Source organism: Alligator sinensis, unplaced genomic scaffold (genome assembly GCF_000455745.1).
Source record: "Alligator sinensis unplaced genomic scaffold, ASM45574v1 scaffold559_2, whole genome shotgun sequence".
Taxonomy (NCBI): Eukaryota; Metazoa; Chordata; order Crocodylia; family Alligatoridae; genus Alligator; species Alligator sinensis.
The window spans coordinates 1,137,281-1,156,483 of record NW_005842046.1 but is presented as its reverse complement, the minus strand read 5'-3'; positions in this window follow the sequence as shown (position 1 = coordinate 1,156,483).

The following is a 19,203-nucleotide window of genomic DNA, read 5'->3' as shown; positions in this document are numbered from 1 at the left end:
GCTTTGTCAAGCCGGGTTGTGAAAACCCATAAGGATGGGTTTTCCACTACCTCCGTGGGTAACTTGTTCCAGTATTTTACTGCCCTCCAAGTAAGAAAATTCTTCCTAATATCCAACCTAAACTTTCCTTGCAGCAACTTGAGCCCATTGCTCCTTGTTCTGTCATCTGCCACTGCTGAGAACAGTCCAGCTCCATCCTCTTTCGAACTCCCCTTCAGGTAGTTGAAGACTACTATTAAGTCTTCTCTCGGTCTCTTCTTCTCTAGACTAATTTATATTAGCCGATGTCACAGCCCTTTGTGGGGAACTGCCTTTGAGTAGCCTATGATTTTGCTGCTCTGCCCTGGTATAAATAACTCCAAGAAATACAAGGCAGGGAAGTCGGGTCCCATTCTGCATGTCTGTTTTTTAGACTCCTAGAATCAGGGACTTGATCAAATCCCTACAGAGTTGGGGCTTTATTAATAGTATTGATGGGAGAGGAGTTAGAATTGAGTGGCTAGTGCAAATAATGAGTCAAGTACTCATTAGTTTGGGGGCAGATATGCCCCAGGAGTCTAAGTTCAGATGATCTTAATGTGTTTCCCTGAGACCAACGTACATCTTTCAGGTCCTGACACTTTTTAGTTCAAAATTTGAATGCCCATGAATAGGGACAGTGGTGGGAAGCAATGTTTTTGGCAGGCTTGCAACAAATTACCCCCACACCTTCCCTAAGTGCCGCTCCCATGCCCTTTCCCTGCTTGACTGGGCTGCATTGCTTTCTGCTCCCTGCCCCGCCCGGTCTGCCACTGTGTTGCCTGTGTCCTCCCCAATCTGCTGTGTGCCACACACCGAGGATGCCTGTGCCACTTGAGGCATATGTACCACAGGTTGGCCACCCCTGTTGCAGAATGTGTGCAGCTAATGATTACCACGTACTTCAATACGCTTAATATCCGATTGATATTCAGCAGATAAATGAGCCACATGCCCTACTCTAAATATTATAACATACGGTTTCTCCCAATGCTCCAGCTCTTTTCTTGTTCCCTTTAGTTAAAAATATGTATGTGGGCCTGCTCCAGAACCCATTGAACTCATGGGAAGTATTACAGTCTTGCTTCTAACCACTGATTTTTTTTTCCTTCCTCTATCTTTTATGTAACTTTTCTTTTCTGAAACTGGTGGGGCTGCCTGCTTTAAAAGTCAGGTAGGAAACTGGTGTGGGGCACTTGTACACTCCCTCCAGGCTCTTTGGCTATGAAAAATGGGGTGTTCTCCCCTCCCTCTTTGTGCACCCTGGAAAATGGCTTTTTTTTAATTATTCTCTTAACTGGAATGAATTGCACATGGCATGAGATCAAAATTTGATCTTCCTTTCCTTGATTCATCATCTGCCAGTATAAGGATTACTTTTCATCAAGCTTCTTGCTAGGAAACCCACTTTAATATCATTCTCAGTGGATTCCTAACACCTCCCATCTTTTATCAAGTTAATCTCATATTGTTGATGATCTGAGGGAGTGAGAAGCTGTAGGACTAACTGGCTTGGTGCTCTCCCTTTGCAAATTAAAAAAAGAAAAAGAAAAAAAACCCAGCAAACCATGTTGCCAGTTGTTTGCTCCATGAAATGTCTATTATTTTGTCGAAAGGAAGGTGACAGTTTGCATTTAGATAACCCCAGAGGTGGTAGGAAGACTAGCATTGTTGGCTAATGACCTGGCAATGGTCAGTAGTCAGAGTGGGTCTTCCCAGACCCTGCGGCAGGCTGTAATACTGTTGGGCAAATCAGAAATATATTTGCTGATGAGGCTCGGACGTACACCTCTTATTAGCAATCTGACATGTGTGGTGGAGTCTCCTTTGTTTCTCAAGGCCCTGCTAAGGCAGGAGCTGGATAAGGGCAAATGGTCTGAAATTTAATGCTGATAAGACTCAAGTGATGCTGGTGGTTGGATGAAGCCTTCAGTGTGTGGGGAAGAGGGTGTTTCCTCCCTCTGGGATCAATGGTTTGAGGATCATGTGTTCACAATGAGTTGCTAGAAATGTATTGCTGCAAGATCCTATGCAAGCAACATAAGCAGGGAAGCGCTCCCATTGTAAAGCTGTGATCCCCGTAAGAATATCTCCGAGGCCTGAGAGGGAACCAAGACTTGGGGTGGTGGGCTCCTCCGAATCTGCAGGAGCCATCCATCCAGGCAAAAACCAGACCGGCATCTTGGACAGCAATTAGTAACTGCCTGCTCAAACCTGCTGCTGAATACTGTCCAACTCCATGCTGCTCTTTGCATCGTCTCCTAATGCTTTCAAGCCCCACTCCTTTTCTAGTCCTCCAGTAGCTAGTATGAGTAGTTTTGTTTGTTTGTTTTTTAAATGAGCTCGTTTTCTCACAGAAGTGTGGGACCCCAGTTTAATGTAGTCATAAAAAACCCCAAAAAACCCTCCCTGGCTTGTTTCACAAGGATGCTTAATCTGAAAGCAGTGGACAAGTCCCTGGAGGAAGTGTTGCAACCGTCTTGCCCTTCCTACACGGCTAAGTGGGAAGTCGAGGGAGTCCTCCCTCGCTAGGAGGAGGAGTTCAGGAGGGAATCAGAATGCAAAAGGCTGGAAAATGCTGTTCGGCTAACAACTGCTTCAGCATTAAATAAAACAAAAAGGGAAATAATTGCCCACGCTCTGATCATGTTTTGGGGGATATGCAAATTGGAGCAAATGGCATTCAACATGCGTCTCCCTGGCATGAGCAAGCGAGCACAGGTCACAGCCCGTTCCAGGTTCCAAACAATAGGCAGAGCTGTTCATTTCTGCATGTATTACATTAGACACGACACTACAGCTGAAATGCTAGCTTTGGAAACGCTCCCTCGGCCTTTTCCTATTTGATATTCCAGTCTAAGCCCAAGAATCTGAAATGCATGTCCCTATGAACAACTTTCCCATTCATATTTCAGTTCTTGCATCTCCAAGTTTCCTGGATCCTCCTTCTCTTTTTGACTTCAAAAATCATAGCAAGCTTTTTCCTCTCTTACTTCCAACTTCTTTCTTTTTTCACAGCATCACTATCTCTTAGTTCCTGATGTTTACTGCAGGAACTAGTCTGCATGTCACTTTGACAGTGTGGATGGTTAAAGCAGGTTGGGTACGGGGTGGAAAGTCTTGCATCTTTAGCTTCAGGAAATATCATGCTCCATCGACAAAGTTTGTCAGACAAGACTCATGGTAAGCTAACGAGGGCTTCTGTGCTCACAAAAGCTATCAATCATTGCCATCCGCTTCAGGCACGTTTTGCTCTTGACTGTTTTTTTTCCCGGTTTGTCAGCCCCGCATGCAATCCTCTGCTCAACCTCAAAGAGTTAAACCTCTTAACAGCGCTAATAAAAATGCCGGACATGTTCAACCATTGAGATTCATGAGAGAATTTTTTTTATTTGCATAGTTTCTTTCTAACTGGTGGGGAAAAAAAATTGTGTTATATGCGGTGATGCATCCCAGTATCTGCACCCCCCCTTTTCAAAATCAGGGGTCGTGCAGAGCTTTCTCTGATGTACAGAGGCTCAGGGAGGGGAAGGGGAGCACAGCTCGGGTTATCCTTCTCACCCCTGCCCCCAAATACAGTGATGGATGTGGTGTCGCATTTGCACAGCTCCTGCGTCCAGGCAGAGGAATCGCAGAGCTTCCCCTGCTGCAGCAAAGAGCCCATGGGGTGGATCCTGGGACCTCCTCGTAGTCAGCAGGTGCCCTGCTTCCCCCCACCATAGTTACACCCGTGGAGAAGACCAGCCCTCTAGATGCTCAAGCGCACCAGGTGGAGAAGAAGGGGTGGTCTGGAGAAACTGGGGAAAACTAGCCTGAGACAGGGCTACCTTGTGAGAAAAGGTGCATCTTGGTTTGAGGGAAAACCTCTTGCTCTGGGGGCAGAAAAACAATAGAAACGGAAGGAAAAGAAACGATGATACTATGAAACGAGACCAAGAAATCTGTGGTTCGACCCTCCCTTTAGCCACCACCTGTGGCATCTGGCAGCATTTGCAGCTCTAGGATCAGCCTTTTTAGCTATCAACAGACTCATCTGCAACCCTTTACTTGACCCGGGGGAGTGATCATCCTCAACCATGAGGGATCGCCAATGATGGGTCTGGAGAAATGCCCGAGTGGGCTGGGTTTCACGTGCATTTTGGTTGATCGGATGGTTTTACACATTTTGGTTAAATTACGGTGATGTTTTAAAGCATAAAGAAATGCTAGGCCAGATAACAAAGGACATGAGAATTACCCAAAAGGTGCTTGGGGTGCAGATTAACCCTGACAAGTATGAATGCCTTGTGGGGGTAGACAAAGAAGCCTGGGCAAAGCTAAGAAACTGTGTTTGAGCAGAAACGGGTTTTTGTTTCTAGCTGGAAGTGCCTCCTTGACGGCAGACTCTGGAAAGGATCTATATGATATTTGTGCTTCTCCGAAGTTTCAACCCCATTGGGACAGTGCTCAGATGGCAGGCAGAGCTGCGATGGTGTTGAGGTGGCTTGTGCTGGGGTCACAGAGGATAGCAGCCTAACTCGAGGGCTCCCTACTCAGCCCTACAGGTGCAGTCTCTTCTGTTGGAATAGATAAGGGGTGTCCTGCTTGGGCTGCCCTATGGGTGCCATATGGACCTACCTGGAGTTTGGACTTGCCAACCCTGAGAACAGACTGTGAGCAGGGCACCTGTGAGAAGGGCATTAGCTAATATTAGGAGGCACGGGCTAATTAGCTACTTGCTGAAGTTCTGGGAGTCCTAGCTAACAGATGATATTGAATAACAGCCGGCTTTCCCAATTTTTATTGTGGGTCTAAATTTCTTTCATCACTTCTCCCACGCTCCCTCTGTTTTTAAAGTGTTAGTCTCCGTGCTTATTCGTGGGGAATTATTGCTTCTGAAGGGTGCTCTGGGTAGGTAATTTTGGTTTTTCCCAGGTTTCTGGCTGGGAATTTATACCAGCGTTGTTTAAGGTTTCAGAAGGAAAGCGTGGATTGAAATGTGGACACGTGGCAGGAGGGTTTGCAAAAGCCCTCTAGTCCAGGCTGTTTTCAGTCTATGTGGGTTGTCTCATAGCTGGAAGTATGGCTTTGCTTTTGCTTGGATGAATGGTCAATGTGTCATTTCTTGGAGTCGGTGACTAATAGACTTTCCTGCAACCCCTCTGGCAAAACAGTTCCTCTTGACCTGAAAGGTGATCCTTATCCAAGAGAGCTGCTGATTTGTTGCATTGACTTGGTAAACATTGGTAAAAGCATATCTTCGTTTCCAAAGAGGTTGGAGGGAGCAGGTGGGGTCTTGCATTACTGCTGATGGGCACAGTGGCTGCAGATTGTAGAGCTGGCCAAATATTTGTCAACATAAAAATGTCTTTTTCAATAATAAAATACATTATCCAGTTTTCTATAAAATGATTTCATTATGAAAAATGCCAACTTCACTCTGAGGGATCAAAAATGTAGATAAAATGATTCTGGCTCCCACCCCTATTTCCTTCTTTCTCCCACCCACCTTTGCCCCTGGGGTGATGCCATGTTTCTCCTTTGGTTTGCCGGATCGTGGGTGTGGGTTCCCACCCCCCCCATTAAGAAAAGCTACAAGCCACCCTGGACTCTTATTTAATATCTCAAACATCTCCCATCTGCATCTCTTCTCCAGTATGTCAGTAAAAAGACAGGCAATTTGGTGACTGAGAAGTGCAGTCATGTCTTGTCAAATCTAACACACTTAAGTCAAAATGAATCCTGAAAAGTCATAGGAACCTTTGTATAATAGCATTGAAATCAGCCTGTGAAATGGCACAGTGGCCTCTGAGTTACAATCCCACACAAGCCGACAGGAACAGAAAATACCCCTTGACGAGTGACATTGAGGCCAGAACCCCTTCAGTGCAGGAAGATGTGGCAGGAAAACATCAGCAAGCCTTGAAGGACTGGCACTACCAAGCTGACGTATCAAGCACTTTGAGCAGCTTTTAGTGGTTTTTAACTCACTTTTACTTTACCTGCGCCAAGTAACTTAGGCAGTAGCATAACTATGGCTGGGGAAACAAGAGCTCAGATCTTGAGTGCCGATGATTTAGATGGGGCACCTGTTGCTACCCCTGCTGTCACTGCACCCAGGACCTTTTTATTATGCTGCTAAATTTAGGGCTTGCTTTGTGGGCTACCAAATACTCCATAAAACTGTCAGAGCTGCTTTGACTGAATAATCCCAAACAATGTACACAAATTGAGGATCTGGGCCTGGGCCCCGGTATCTTCCTGCCCCGGTATCTTCCTGCCAGGCATCTGGCATCCTTTTGCTTCCCCTATGGGGATAAGATGCTTTCTTGTGACAGGGGCATCTCCATGCTTTCTAGTTGAGCAGTCTCTGAAGGACTGACTCTTAGTCTTCCATTTTAGCTGCTTGGTTTTTAAAGCAACGTGGCAGAAGCTAAACCCGTGTGAAAATGGGGCATCCAGAACTCTGCCTTTTTGGGTAAATGTCCTTGTTTGCAAACTGGGGAGTTTTCTTACCCCCCAAAAGGAGGGATTCATTCACTGCATGTCATAAAATGCTCATTTTTTTCTTCTATAGGCAGAATAAACCTGTTGGAGCTGAGTGAATAATTGGCACTGAATACTACAAGCTCATCTTTAAATCAGGGCAGCTCATACTCCTGGCACTAGCCTAACCCCTCCAAGTCTTCCCTCCTGGTATAACTATATACCAGTTATTAAGCATAGGACTGGGATGGGATTCTTGGACTATAGCCTAGTGTGCTAGGGACGGATGGTGGTGGAGCTGGGAGGGGCCCAATCCTTGTTGTGGCAGTGCACCCCTGACCTCTGCCCTGCTATCCACCCTGAGGCACGCATGCACCCGCTGCTGGCAATAAGCTAGGCTGGGGCTCTGTGGACCCCAATGCAGCCACTTGCAGCCTCCTGGCTCCCTGCCACAGCTGGTCCAGGCTTTAGGAAGGCCCCTACTACCCACCATGAAGCCCAGGCTGCTCTCAGCACACGGTGGGGTGGCTGCCGGCAGCTGCACCGGGGTCCACAGAGCCCCAGCCCAGCTCATTGCCAGCACTGGGTACATGTACGCTGATGGTGGAGATGGGACTGGGGCTGCATGCCACAACAAGGATCAGGCCCCTCGCAGCTCCCCCACTGCCTGCACTGACACGCATGTCAAGCAAAATGCCTCCATGTGCCACACTCTGGCACGCGTGTCGGGGGTTGCCTGCCCCTGGCCTAGTCAATTCCTTGAGTGAATGGTTGCATTCACAGGCAACCATTTACTCAAGGATTCCCCCAAGATACCACTTCTCAATCCAAGGTGCAAAACTAGCTTCCTACATTGGCATACATCTCCCCTGCCTCATTTTGCATCTAGGATATCTAAATTCAGGCATGTTCATAGGTATTCAAGTTTTAGGACATGTTTGTCCCCTTCACCTCTGCTCTTCTCGTCTGTGCTGAGCCTCTCTCAGCAGCCAGCTGTCAAGGGAGCCACCGCATCCGGTGCCAACAGGTTTTCGGTGATGGCATTAGTGCTTCAGAGTGGGCAACGCTTTTCTGAGAACAGGGCATCATAAGCCTCTTAAGGCTTTGACCTGCTAAAGCAATTTAGGTGTGTGAGCTTCTCGACGTGGTACCGATTCTGGTCTCGGTTTCCTTGGTATAACTGTTCAAAGTTGCAGCAGTGGTCTGTCGCCGCCTTCAAACTTGTCAGCTGCCCTTACCCCAGCTGTACAATTTTGCAATATAAAATTGCATGCATAGGGATGTCCCACTGCTATCGCATCCTTTTTTGGATCCCCTGGGGGGCACTAGATACCTACCTCTAATTTGCCTATATTCCTACCAAGTTGCTCACTTGTAGATGTTTTCTGTTTTCCAGAGGATTTCCTTAACTCTCAAATCTCTGCTCTTTACTGCCGCTCTTCTTCATCCTAATAAACTGCAGCAGTCTGCTGTGAATATGTCGAAGCAGTGGGCGATCGGGCTGAAATAGGGAAGACTTTTGTTCGCTGTGTATGGCCATCCGTGGAGCGGTTTGTCCGGTTCCACTGCACGAGCTGTAAAAAAAGGTGATTAAAATTCCAGATTTTAAGAAGAAAATGATCCTATGACTGGAAAACACAGCTTGTAATGAGAGACCAAAAGAGCTTAGGGTATTTGGTTCATTTAAGAGAAGGCTAAGAAATGCCTTGATCGTTGTGCGAAAATATCTAGAAGGAAGAATATTTCTGATTGTGGGCGTTTTAAACACAAGCAAAGATGCAAGTATGTGAAATGGCTGGACTTTGAAGAGAGACAAATCCAGTGCAGAACAAAAGATTTATTTTTTTTTTAAACAGACAGGGCAACTAGCCATCAGAACAACTTTTCTATGGACAGGATGGATTTTCTGTCACTTGAAGTCTTTCAGTCAAGACTTGTTTCCAAGAAAATATGCTTGACTAGAAATAATAGGCTTATTTTATTGAGGTCAGACAAGATAATGTTCCTTTCAGGCCTTAACAATCTATGATAAAGGCTGCTTCCTCAGATACTTGGTTGTGATTTTCATATCTCAGATGGTTTAAAATAAGCTTGTGGAGGAAATCCGCCCTGTAACTAGAAAAAAAAGGCTGTAGTCATTCCCACTAGATTTAGCATTGGGAAATGGAGTTCAGACTGCCACTTTCTGTTCCTTGTCCATTAAAAAAAGGCAAATCAATGGTATTGCCATATCCTGACATACCCTTATCACTTTTTGCTATTTTGTCATGAGCAACTGCTATCATGCCATTACACTTTCTGATACCATTAGGGGTGGCAATGTGAAACCATTGAATCAACCTACAGTAATCTAAAGACACATTAGGTCCTACAAGGTTTGAAGTTGCCCCAGACCAAAAGCAGGGGAACTTTGACAAGTTACCTAGACTGTCACCTTGGGTTGAATCTATAATTTTGTACTTCGAACACAGTTATGTCCTGATTGCTGATTGGGATATTCTGGAAACCACAATGCATTATAATGGGTTTGGATTGAATTTCTCATATAACACTTCCAGACTCGAAAGTTTTCTGTAATGTATGGCAAATCAGTGCTTTGTTTCCTATTATAAATTGGAAGAAAGAAACAGGTCAACACATGAAAAAGGTGTTTTGTCTTTAAAGACTTCTTTTCTAAAAGCTCCAAGATACTTTGACAAGGAGACACACATTAACAGCTTCTTAGCAAGACAGAACAAAAGCTGTAACGATCTTTCCTTCTCCAGAAAGAACATTTGTTTTTAGTAAGGACGATACTGCAGATGCTGTGAAATTGGATGTTAGCCAAAATCTATCCACTTCCAGAAAATGGGGGGCATGTGATTGCTGTCAGGCAAATAAATTATATGGCTGTTGGCTTTGTGCAATGTGGATGTCAAGGAGGAGAAGAGCCAAGTTAAGTTATGAGTTAACAGAGCCATGAAGTCTGAATATTGCCCGCAAGACGCTTGCTGTATATGGCATTGTATATTAAACATACAGAGAAATAGAGTTGTATGCTAAAAGTTATCTAGGAATTGTGGTCGGCTTACCTATAGCAGCCAGGCGCGTCCAGGCTTGGAGAAGAAGCCTCCTTGTGATTGGTGGAACACTTCCACCAATCAGGTGGTTGCTGGGGAGGGGCTTGCCCCACCCCTTCCTGGCGGGGAGGCAGAGAACCTGGACCTGGTTGAAGCCTGTGCCTTGCTTCAACCTGATTGGTTCGTTTGCAATCTGGGGGCAGAGCCCCCAGAGGGAATAAAAGAGCCAGGTACATGGGTGGCTGCGTTGAGGGATGAAGAAGAGGACTGGGCAAAAGAAGAGCTGGCAGGAGCTGTTGCCCCAAAGTGCCCAAAGACCCTCCTTGCCGGATGGGAGCAGTGAACGGCCGTGGCCCACAGCCCCGCTGCTGAGAAGCACGGCGTTGGTGCACGGATCGGTGCGTGGAGCGAGACCCTGGGAGCTGCACGAGGCAGCTTGGGTCTACAACACCTGACATGGAGCCAGGAACGCAATGCATGGGCTGGTGCACAGAGCCAGACCCTTGGAGCTGCATGAGGCAGCTCGGGTTCTGCATCTCCAGTCAGTGCATGGGATAGGACATGGAGCCAGGTCTCTGGGAGCTGCCCAAGGCAGCTCAAGTCCCCAATCCCGGGCAAGTGGCCAGGACATGGTGCTGACGGCACAGCACAGAGTGATCCAGAAGGGATCGGGACCTCTGAGAGCAGCTCGGGGTGACTCCCAACTACAGCCACTGGCACAGGGCCAGCAGCTTGGTGCAGACAACATTACATGGAGGGTTTGGGAGTGGATCGAGCCTCGGTGCCGTACGAGGCGGCCCAGGTCTCCAACCCCTAGCAGAAGGCAGAGCCCTCAGTGCACGCAACGGTGTACAGGGCCACCAGCAGCCGGTGGCCTAAGAGGAACCAGTGGCCTTGGAGACCTCGTATGTGAGGAGCAACTCAGCTGAGGGGGACGAGGACCACCCATCCAGGGCCCCAGAGTCATGAGTTGTCGAGAGAAAGGATTCCCATAGGGGAGGGGTAATTCCTCCCGGCTAGTAAGGGGCTTCTAGAAGGAAAGCCAAAGGGAGAGGGCCTTTGAGTTTAGAGGCTCTCTTGGGGGTGCCCAAGGGGCAAAGGGGCAAGGGGCATTAGGGTTTTACCTCACTGGTCCCTGGAGCACTGGCAAGGCCTTGGGGACCCTTAAAGAGTTAAGTTTTATTTCTGATGCTATGCAACTCATATTTTGCAAAATAGCACCTTATATTTTGTCATTCCTGTGTAATGATAATAGTTGATTCGTTGACATATGATCCCATTGAAATCCTTGCTGGGACCCCTCCCTGTCACCCACCTGTTCTTGACTTGTGCTTACCTGTATTGATGTACTACTTACCTGTTCCTGAGTGGGACCTCTAGTGGTAGTGTATAGTTCCCCTCTGGTTCTGCTCTCAGAGTCTAGATTTATGTCAAAGTTGTATATTTGTACATATGTCTACTACTATACCTCTTTCAGTCTATTTTTATTAATAAATCTGTATATAGTTAAGTCCATATTGTCCCAGCCTGTCTGTACAGGGAATAGAGGGAAAATAGGCTTCATTTATAGTTTCCTCTCTCGGCACTCCTGCCTAGCCAACACTTCCCTTCCATTGGAGGAGGGAGCACTTACTTACCCTGGTGCACCTGGGCTACAGAATGTAAATGAATAGATCGGGGTTAAATTCATGGAGGGACAGCCCAGTGGTCTGTAATGTTGCACTCATAATCAATTTTGGGTGCAATTGCACTGTAACAAGACTGTGCCCCAGGGGCAGCCATTGCCACCCCTTGGTGGCCACACAGCTCCTGCCCCACTCAGCTCCCCGGAGTACCCTCCCTTTTCCTTTCTCCTGCCAGACCTTGATGGAATTATTTTCTCTGTTGGTAAAAGGGAGATTGCCCCAGGGTCCCTAAGTGAGCCCTACCCTGCCTTGGCCAGTGAGTCCCTCCCAGACCCAGCTGATGCCAGTCCTTCCCCTCAAACCCTAAGCAGCACCCTCCTGACCCTGCTGATGCCCATGGGCCAGGGCATCAGTTGTCTATAAGGGTCTACTTGCATCCCTACATGCCCATGCCTCAAAGGTGCCACTCAGTTGCCAGGTACCCCCTTTTATAGGCTTCATCCTTCTTAGTCTGAACCTACAGATTCCTTTAGCTGTAGACTGGTAGCCTAGGCCCACTGGCTCTAGCCTGGACTTTCTGTCTCTGTCTCTTGATGGCCCCTGGCCATCCCTATTGCCCCCTCTCGGAGTCAGCCTACTTGGACCCTTTACCCCTGCCCCCGGCAGGGCTCAGCAGTGTGCCCCTCAGCCACCCCTGTGGCCTCCTTTCCTACTCTAAATCTAGTCCTCCAGTACTTAATCAGAATAAAAATGCAAGACCACTGGCTATATAACTAAAACTCTCCTACATTGGGTTAATAATCCCCCCTGCAGGATCTAAGTCCTCCTTAGCTCTCTACTTGCATCCATGTTGGCTTAAAGGGCTGGCCTATGATGTACTGTTTTCCCCACCTGGGGACATACCTGCTGCATCTCTTTCCTTAAAGTAAAGGAGCCCCTGGTTCCCTATTACATGCACACATAAATGTGGCAGCATTTAGACGAGTAGCTAAAGGATTTAAAATCCAGCATCTAGATATTCACTGATAATAAATTATGGTAGCTTGTTTTCAGCCCATGATTATGTGTTGCTGTTTAAGCATTGCATGCTGCATTGTCAAATGTATTTATATATTTTAAAAAAAACAACCCTCTAGCAAGCTAGCTAGTTCTCGGTTAAGACTTTATTGCAGTACATAATGTCACGCTTTGACTTTAAATTTGTACTCTTCCTTTTTTTCCCCCCCACACATAGAGAAAGATCTCACTGAATCCTGATAAAGCCAATTTTATGTTCATTTAGAAGCTGTGTACAATCACTAGCTGATAACTGCTGATCTCAGCAGTACTGTTAGAGGAAAAATGAGGCACGTAAGCAGTCTTATTACCTCAAATCTGAATATCTAGGCTTGAAGTACAATACACCCATTAGGCAGAATCGCTATAGATTTCTGCATATCTGATTCTATTAATCAGCAGAATAGTTTTGTTGAATTGATAGCACTGGCTTATGCTAGAGTTCGAATAGTGATTATGTCATGAATACATTCATTGCCAGAATGGGTTTTTGTCCATCATTGTTCAGACAAGAAAATTTGTTCCTTGTGTCTAATCTGATTTCTCCCTTTGCTTGCCTTTCTGTTATGCCAAGTAGAGAGCTTTTGCTCATTAATAGTGAAGGTTATTTTGGGAACTATTGTTCCTCATTTTTACCAATTTTAATACCAGCCCGCTATAAACGATTCCATGTTACGACGCACAAAAATCCATTCAAAATCCCCGTTTGACTTCTGGTGAATTTCAAAGCAAATATGATCTTGTGGCTATCAGAACTTGGCCCTGTTTCTGGCTCAGCTACAGACTTTCATCGAGATTTTTTTTTCCCCACTTACTATCTTGCAAATTCCTTACTGACCGCCACATTTTTACTGACGTGTTTTGACTAATGTTTTATATAATGTAAATGTAACCCTTTTGCCAGGCCCTGGATGGCAAGAATAAGGGTGGGATTCAAATTTCGGGATTTAACACCAACTCTAACAGTCTTATTTGACTACAGCAATAGTCTTATGTTGTGATGTCCCCAGCCCAGGGGTCCCCTATTCACCCCACACCCTAAGACGCCCAACCAAACTTCATATCCTGCTGCCTCTTCCTGCACCCACTCCCCAACTTTACCCCCATTGGCCCTGCTCCCTCCGATCCAGTGTAACCCCCTTGTACTACAAGGGAACTTTTCCATCTTGGGAAGGTCACTAGGGAAATGGGGGTGGCTGATGACCAGGTTGGGTGTACCACTGGGAACAAGGGTGTAAACAATATCTGAGCAGCAACCAGGTTTGAGGGTGTGGCAATTGGGTCCAGAATGGAGTGTTTTGCAGGAAACCTCTGTGAAGAGGAGCAGGGCCTGGTTGACTGTCACAAACTTTCCTATGGACTGATCAGGGCTGGGTGAGCTCTGGCTCCTGCTGGCAACGGAGTTACAAATCTATCAAGCGTTCCAGGAACTAAAGGAGGTTATAAGGAGAAATGTGGGTCATTTTTTTTCTCAGCCAGAGACACGTATGTCCCACTTGGAAAAAGAAATAACACGAATGTGTTGGGTCTACCCAGAGGCTCCTGAAAAAAATGGATGCAGTCTGTGCCAGCCAAACTCGGACTACAAGGAGTATCAGGGATAGTGAAGCTGGTTAGCAGCCTTTTTTGCTACTAAGGAGCAATGTTGTGTGTGTGTGTGTGAAATCCATTTGTTATTGTAGTAAAAAGATAAATTTGGACTTTTTTTTCTTCATGATTATTCACTGAGAAAAAAATGAATGCCAAGTATCCCACACTGGGGGCTGCTGGTTTAGATGTATATTTTGTGAGTGTGTGGTGAACCGAGAGGGGTTGGCACATGGTACTGCATAATCATTTCCCCAGCTGCCATCTCTTCCCACCTTCCGACCCCAAATTTCCATTCCAGCCATACCATCCCCCCTCCCTGTCCTGCCAAGCGCCCCAGACTGCCCAGTCCTGCCTACCTTCAAGGCAAGCAGCCTTTACAGCAGCGGTTCCCAACCTTGGGGTTGCAATGATAAAAAATTGAGTTGTAAAGTCTTTGCATTCAATGTTATTTCTGAGGTCTAAATAGAAGTAAAAATGATTTGAAAAGTTTTAAATGAAAAAGATAAAGACGATAAACATTGTGATGCCATATTTATGACCTTGTCTGCATCATTTTGTGGTCACAAAAAATTTCCAAGGCTTAAATGGGGTCATGCTGAGGACAAGGTTGGGAACTATGGGCAATAGGCAAAACACAGTGGCAGCACATGGCTGGGGTGGGGAGGGGGCTACTGAGGCTCCTGTGGGCTACAAAGCCCTGAGGGATTGCTCCTTGCAGGGTACTCTGCTCCTCTTCAGACATAAGGCTTTATTCTGTTTCCACTTCAACATCTCTTGCACTCCCTCTGATAACAGATATTCTATGAAACTCACTGCTTCTCAGCCTTTTTTTTTTTTTTTTTTTAACTGAAAGCTCCATTTTTTATGGACTTCATGGCCAATTGTTTTTATTTTAATTTTTAATGACCTGTCCTTAAGATCAAATGGTCACATACTCCACCGTGCCCGATTCAGGCTGGACATAAGGAAGAACTTCTTCACTGTCCAAGCCCCCAAGGTCTGGAATAGACTGCCACCGGAGGTGGTTCAAGCACCCACTTTGAACGGCTTCAAGACACATTTGGATGTTTATCTTGCTGGGATCCTATGATCCCTGCTGACTTCCTGCCCCTGGGGCGGGGGGCTGGACTCGATGATCCTCCGGGGTCCCTTCCAGCCTGAATGTCTATGACATCTATGAAAATTATGAACAGTTAGCAACTCTGTTTTGCAAGCTCAAGTAATTCATAGAAGTGTTGATCTCCTGCCAATATAAGTTGTCCCAGACTTGGTACCCTATGGTACCATGATATTTCATAAGTTCATCATGGGGGCACAGAAGGGAATTGGTGAGGTTTTATTCACCAAGGCGCCCCCGGGGGTTACAAGAAATAATGGCCATAAGCTAGCAGAGAGCAGATTTAGACTGGACATTAGGAAGAACTTCTTCACAGTTCGAGTGGCCAAGGTCTGGAACGGGCTCCCAAGGGAGGTGGTGCTCTCCCCTACCCTGGGGGTCTTCAAGAGGAGGTTAGATAGGCATCTAGCTGGGGTCATCTAGCCCCAGCCCTCTTTCCTGCCTATGCAGGGGGTCGGACTCAATGATCTATTGAAGTCCCTTCCGACCCTAACATCTATGAATCTATGAATTTGATATCAGATGAGGCCAAGCCTGTGCTTCAGTTCCACATCTGTTAAAAAAAAAAATGCTTTCCCCCCACCCCACCACTATCCTGCTCCCCCCAATTTTTTCTCTGTTATGACCATTTGATGAAGGGAATGGACTAACCCTGTGTGTTTCTATTACTGCTGGTACAAAGATTTTCCTTTTTCAGCCTTTAGTAATAGAAGATGCCTAAGCACATTTTGTCTTAGTCTTTTACTTGAGTTTAAGGAAAAGAACAGCATTGTGTTTTTAGGGGAAAAAAAGGCAGAAAGAAATGTCAAAATCAGTAACATGAGAGCCAAATTCATCATGGATATAAATAAATCCATTGGCTTTGGTGAATGTAGTTGGCCCTACATATTGGATTCTTTCAGCATTTCCTCTTGATTCAATCTTTCCAGCACTGGAATTATTGTCAGTGGTTTCCTCTGAACTCCACAATATGGTCTTAGCCCCACAAACCATCAGAAAAAAGCTGGTTTTGACATTGTTTATACCAAATAAGCCTGCAGTGGCATTTTCCCTACCTTCAATTTAGTTGTGGTGGTAATAGGAGACTCATGCTGAAGATGATCATGTTGTGCTATTAATTCTTATACAGTAAATTGCTGCTCCTGAGCGTTGACCTAAGGTACGTGACAGAGTTCAGGTTCAAAGCAAAATTTTGAAAGCAGAAATTGCCTCTGGACCTTCGTATTTCACAGGGGTATGGAAAGGAGTCAAAATGTGCCGTGCGAACGTTAAGCAGTTTTATCAAAGTTAGATCTGTCTTCGGTTGGGATGGGGTTTAATTACAATATTTTTTTTTCTTTCTTTGAGGCTCGAGCTAATTACAGAGTGACTTTGTTTGCACCTTTTCTGGTGCATTTGACAGTCCATCTGTCTGTTGCAAAACACAATCTGTAGGTGAAACCCCAGGAAGCCCTTATATCCTGTAACACTCTCAAAGTAAGTGGCTCATCAATTACTCATGGAGGTCAATGGGGACACGACTAAACACTTGGTTGAGAGCAGGATTGGGGCTCAAGTTTGTTCGAGCATTAAGGGACCTTCAAAGTGATTTGTTTTGGATAAGCATCTAACAAATGGAGCATGTATCTGAACTTCAGCCAAGCGGCTGAACTTCTGAAACCTGCAACATGAGGCTAAACAACTCATTAGACCCTTCTTGGCCAGATGCCTGTTTCTTCCTGATCCTACCTTTTCCAGGCAGTTTAGTTTGGGGTTGTTTTTTTTTATTCAGCCATTACATGCATGGAAAAAGTCAATGACTCTTTTTTTAATTAAAAACAAAATTTTAGTTTCCAGTTTTGGCAAGAGGCACGTAGCGGGTGGAGATCTTATGTTGTAAAGGATTTCCGTACATCACACTTGTTTTGATTTCAATCCATAATGAAGCTTGCCATGAAAGAAGCTGCTAAACGGCGTTGTTCGGGATTAATCGCGTCGTTTTGTTTAGACTGGCACGCTTTAACATGTCAGTTCTTTTCTAACACAAAACTGAAACTCGGACATCAAAACAAGTCAAAACTTTTCATTTTGTGAACACCGTGTATGTGAGCATTTCCTCTCACCCCTCCCAGATGACATGATTTGAAAAAATAGTTCTATTAAAGTTTTTTTGTCTGCTCTGTTATTACGGTATAGACTAGTCTCAGGTGATCTGGGTTAATTCCTGGCCTTGAGCAAGATGCCCTCCAGCTTCATCTCAATCCTACCACTGACACTGTTCAAGGGTTCTTCGCCCTTGAACATGCTGTACATTTACATGGGAGAAGGGTGTATTTTCTCAATGCATCATTATTCTAAGTCGAAGAATAAATGTGCACATGATGGGTAGTACTATTAGCATTTTTACCTTTATTATAACTCTACCACCATCATCATTATTGCCGCACTATTACTGGATCAAGTGGCTCCTTTTTATATTTCCCATTCATGTTAGTAAAAGATGTGTGGGAAAGGAATTTGAGGTTATTATTTTGTTCTCAGGAGTATATGCACAGAGGCATGGTTTTTAGATCAGGATATGAACAATCAAGCTAGAACAGACCCCTGGCAAAGAGGAGAAGCATAAAGCAACTAAACGGGTAATAGCTGATGTCTGGCCATTTGGAGGCAAAATGACCCATCCGTAGAGCAATTTTCAAATTACAATAATTCCCCCTTCCCCCTCCTTTGCTCTTTAATACAGAACTGTTTACTTTGCCAGATTTTCTTTGGAGCATCTCTCACCTTTCTGGAAGACTCCTATCTGAAAGGGATTTTCCTTGCACAAAACTCGCTCTTTTCTTTTTTGGTCATGTGGGGAGATTGAGAGATCAGAATTTGCAAGGAAATTATGCTGGTTTAACAAGTGGAGCATCATGATGACTTTGCTGAAATGAATGTGTGGAATAGATTTAAATATAATTTTATTTGGTACTTTAGGAAACACTTCCCCAAAACACTGTGGAGAGGTCCGTGGGTTGGAAAAAGAGGAGCATCGAGAGTCTTCAGCTGATATACTAGGTGGTATAAGAAAGAGGCCTGTACAACCCTGCTGAGTTCATCATGGTCCCGTGAGTTTGCACAGGGTGAGCCATACCAGAATAGCGTGCTTTAGGGTGGCTGTGAATCTCAAAGGAGCTTGATTGTAATTTTACATGCAAAAGTTAACCAGGAGGCATTAACATCCACTTACAATTAGTGTTTTTAATGGTTTCTTTCTGTGCAACTTAGGTACCAAATACCATATTCAAACATGCATTAAAGTGGATTCATGAGGGCCTCTACTCAAGAAACCCAGGTTCATCTGCTTTTACTTGCATTGTTGAAAGAACCTGAAAAATGAGTTTGACTGTAAACCCCACATAATAGAAAATACACAGAGCTATGGAATTACTTCTGGAAAGACAACTGCTGAAGCTGAAAGAAATACCAGCATATGAGAGCCTCTAATATGTGTATTATTTTGTTTTTCTACATACAGAACAATTATAGAAGGACAATAGCATTACAGAGCTGTTCTGGGCAGGTTGTCTGCGGACAAGCGGGTGTGCGTGCGCACACGCATAAACATACACCCTCTCCGATCCAATGCAAAGTCATTTACACGAGCCCATTAATACCACGCTTAAATGTCTGTTCTAAAAGTTTTCTGCTCCACTATTTCTCTCATCATCCTGAGAGAGCCTAACCAGCTACCAGATGGCAATTCGTCACTTCAAGAGACACATGCCAGAAAGCTGAAATAACCATCCAATTATCTTGAAGTGGCTGCGGTGACAAAGTTTACTTTAGAGATGATTGCAGCAGACCTTGGGCCCTCTTAATGAAGACTATCAGGTGGAGTTGCTAAACTACTTACCTCTGTGCTATGAAGTACAGAGCATAGGAAAAAGCTCTAAGTATAATGTCCCTGGGAGTTGCAAGGCATTTTCACAGATGGATAAAATGCATGAAAAGATACTCCAGCTAGAGTGAAACATCTCAGTTCAAATATATGGACCTGCGATCAATTGGATGACTTAATTGTTGACAACATGCTGCCTTTCATGTCTGAAGAATGGCTAGACTCTTTCCTCCAAAAGCACCTCAGGACACAGAGGGAGAGAGAAGTTCATTGCCTTATGCCTATCCTGGTTTTTAGTGGCAGATCAGGGTTTATATATATATGTGTGTATAATATATATATATATATATACACACACACGTATATATATAAAACACCCCCCCAGGTTTTATCTATATATATATATATATA